Source organism: Triticum dicoccoides, chromosome 6A, assembly GCF_002162155.2.
Source record: "Triticum dicoccoides isolate Atlit2015 ecotype Zavitan chromosome 6A, WEW_v2.0, whole genome shotgun sequence".
Lineage (NCBI taxonomy): Eukaryota > Viridiplantae > Streptophyta > Magnoliopsida > Poales > Poaceae > Triticum > Triticum dicoccoides.
The window spans coordinates 46,077,872-46,081,805 of NC_041390.1; positions in this window are offsets into that span (position 1 = coordinate 46,077,872).

Below are 3,934 nucleotides of genomic sequence, written 5' to 3' on the forward strand. Positions count from 1 at the left end.
CGTCCGACCGGGCCACTCCCCTCCGCCGCGCCCCGCTTCTTCTCCCTCGTCGCCGGGGCACCGCCACCTGCGTCGCCGGCGCCCCACCGCCGCCGCGCTCCGGCCGCCGCCCCCCGACCGGCCGCCGCCTCCTCGCCGCGTCTCCGGCCAGATCCGGCCACGGGAGTGCCGGATCCGGCGACCCCGACCTCCCCGGCCTCTTCCCCGAGCTCCGGCGAGCTCCTGGGCCTCTCCGGCGCAACTCCGGCGAGCAGCTACAGTGTTTCTAGCGAACTCCGTAAACCGCGCCAGATCTGGATCTGGATCGTTTCGGTTGACTTCTCTCCCCCTAACCCTAGTTTTTCGTGCTATGTTTGACTGCTTGTATCTCTGCAACCGTAGCTCCGTTTTGGGCATATGATATATCAAAATCTTCGCCTCAACATGTGCATCATTTCATTCCATTGCATCATTTGCATTTGAGGTCATCTTGATGCCCAAAATGCTGTTAGAAGGAGGCTTCATGAGTTAAATTGCAGATCCGTTAGTTCATCATGCACTTTTGTCATTTTTGCCATGTTTAATTCGTGGATGATATGCCTGTGCCCCTTTGGGATGAATTGTTAAGCGTTTTGTCTTCTTTCCAGAGGTGCCACCCATGCATTTTTAGGATGTGTGTGTTGTCTTGTGCAAGCTTGCGAAGAGAGGTACCTGAGATTGCTGATTTCAGAGACTTAGTGATTTTCACCAAGTCTGGGATATTTTAGTTCATGATGCTATATGTCCAGCTTGTTTCCTAGTGATCCGTGCCTCTTTTGAGGATGATCAGTAAGGGAGTTTTGATATTTATGTTATGCTCTATCCATCCATGTTTTTGTTTACATATGTGGAGTGCTCTAGATTGACTCAATCGAGCTCAACTTTTGCTTCGTTGTTAATCTAGGCAGATCGTCAACTTGTTTGCGATTTTGCCGATGCTACCGTTAGTGTTCCATGCATGCTATGCCTTTGTTCTTGCCATGTGTAGCTAGAACATTGTGCCTTCTTGCTGGTTATATGCTTTCCTTGCCATGACTTGCACCGTAGTGAGTGCATCGAGCTCGTTTACATGCCTTCGTGAGTTAAATTTCTGCATGCCTCAGTTTTCACTAAGTCTGAAAACTGATTGTGTTCGAGCTATGTTCGTGAGCTCGGTAGAGTATTTTGTGAACCCTTTTGGCCCCAGGTCACTTTGGGTGTTTTGTTAATCTTGTTGAGTTGCTCTATGCCATGTTCTTACTTGTCCTGTTCAGGTTTTGTATCATGTTGTTTTGCTGCTCCGAAGAGGGCTTCGTGATCTGAAATTTCAGGCTAGTGTTAATTTCACTAAGTCTGGAATCTGTTTTGCATATTCATTTTTTCCATGCTTGTTTGAACCTCTTAATGCATGAATTTGCCTATGGCTCAGTGCTAGTGTTTTGTTAACCATCTTGTGTAAATCACTGCCATGTATTTTGTTTTCATGTTGGGTGGCTGTAGCATGTTCATTTCGTTGCATTTAGGAGCCTACTTGCTGTATATCGTAGATCGGTTCGTTTCGTAAAACGCTCGCCATTTCCAAACCGTAGCTCCGATTCCTATGATCTTTATATCGTTTTCAGGTGATTTCTTCCCCTCTATCCAGTGGCACACTTAGTTTTCCAAGTTGAGGCCAAGTTCATGCACTTTCTGTCACGTCTTGCATTTTGCATCCCGCATCGCATCCCGCATAGCATACCGTCTTTGCATATTATTGTTGCCCTTGCACGTGGTTGATTGTATCCTTGTTGCTTGTTTGTGTTGTTGGGTAGAGCCGGGAGACGAGTTCGCTAATGAGGAGCCCATTGAGTGTGCTTTTGAGGATCCAGTCACCTCTAACAGCTTTGCAGGCAAGATGATCATACCCTCGAAATCACTACTATCTTTGCTATGCTAGTTTGCTCGCTCCTTTGCTTTGCCACTGCTACGATGCCTACCATTTGCTTGTCAGCCTCCCAATTGCATGATTGAACCTCTAACCCACCATTGTCCTAGCAAACCGTTGATTGGCTATGTTACCGCTTTGCTCAGCCCTTCTTATAGCGTTGTTAGCTGCAGGTGAAGATTGGAGCTGTTCCTTGTTGGAACATTTATTTACTTGTTGGGATATCATTATATTCCTATGTTATCTTAATGCATCTATATACTTGGTAAAGGGTGGAAGGCTCGGCCTCTCGCCTAGTGTTTTGTTCCACTCTTGCCGCCCTAGTTTCCGTCATATCGGTGTTATGTTCCGGGATTGTTGCGTCCCTTACGCGGTTGGGCTATAATGGGAACCCCTTGATAGTTCGCCTTGATTAAAGCTTCTCCAGCAATGCCCAACATTGGTTTTATCATTTGCCGCCTACCCCCCCTTTTTCCCTTGGGTTTCCGGAGCCCGAGGGTCATCTTTATTTTAGCCCCCCACGGGCCAGTGCTCCTCTGAGTGTTGGTCCGAACTAGAGCCCTGTGCAGCGCCACCTCGGGGAAACTCAAGGGTTGGTTTTAGTTGTACGGATTGCTCATCTGAGTGTGCCCTGAGAAAGAGATATGTGCAGCTCCTATCGGGATTTGTCGGCACATTCGGGCGGTGTTGCTGGACTTGTTTTAACCTGTCGAATCATCTTGTTGTACCGAGATACCGAGTCTGATCGGTGTGTCTTGGGTGGAGGTCTATTCCTTCGTTGACCGTGAGTGCTTGTTATGGGCTAAGTTGGGACCCCCCTGCAGGGATTGATCTTTCGAAAGCCGTGCCCACGGTTATGGGCAGATGGGAATTTGTTAATGTCCGGTTGCAGATAACTTTAACTAAACTTCTCTTCTCGCTCTCATTTGCGTATAAGTTAGCCACCATATATGCTAGTCACTTGCTGCAGCTCCACTTATATTGCCGTACCTATCCTATAAGCTTAAATAGTCTTGATCGCGTGGGTGTGAGATTGCTGAGTCCCTGTGGCTCACAGATACTACAACTCCAGATGCAGGTCCAGGTGTTTCTGCTCCAGTTGACGATTACGAGCTCAAGTGGGAGTTCGACGAGGACTCTCAGCGATACTACGTGTCTTTTCCGGATGATCAGTAGTGGTGCCTAGTTGGGGTTATCGATTCAGGGCCTTGTCGCATGTTGGGGGTCTTTTCTATTTTGGCACCGTAGTCGGGCCATGAGTGATTTGTATGATGGATGTTATTTATGTACTCTGATGTGACGTGGCGAGTGTAAGCCAACTATGTTATCTCCCCCTTTTATTATGTATTACATGGGATGTGTAACGATTTCCCGACTTGCGACATTGCTTTCAATGCGGTTATGCCTCTAAGTCGTGCCTCGACACGTGGGAGATATAGCCGCATCGAGGGCGTTACACCACCCTACCGGTGAAGGGGAGACTCGGCTGGGGTCTGCTCTGAAGACTCCATGCCTATGGCGGAAGGAGCTCATCAACCTTCCGAACTGGACGCCTCCGCCTCCTCCTCCTCCTCCGGTGAGTCAGGGCACTCCGCCTCCTCCACCGCCTCCTCCTCCGGCGAGTGACGATCAGGGCCCTCGGACGGCTCCTTCTCCGGCGCGTGGCGGCACTCCGCCTCCTTCTGCGCCTGCGCCGACGCGCCCGAGCAGCCAGCCTCCTCCTTCTCCGCCTCGTCAGCAAGGGCGGAAGAGACCTGCCGCCGCTCCAGGTGCTCCGGCGCGTCGTAGTCCTTCTCCTCCGCCTCTTAAGCAAGTAAAGAAGACAACCGCTCCGTCTGCTCGGTCGGCGTCTAGCAGTACAACCAGAGGCGGGAGGACATACAGATTCGGTCCTTCTCTGAAGACTCCAGAGAAGTTACCATACGAGAGGACCCAGGAGGAGAATGCCGAGATCGCGCGAGAAGAAGTGAGGAAATTCTTTGAAGGGGTGAAAGCAAAGAAACATCCACCTCC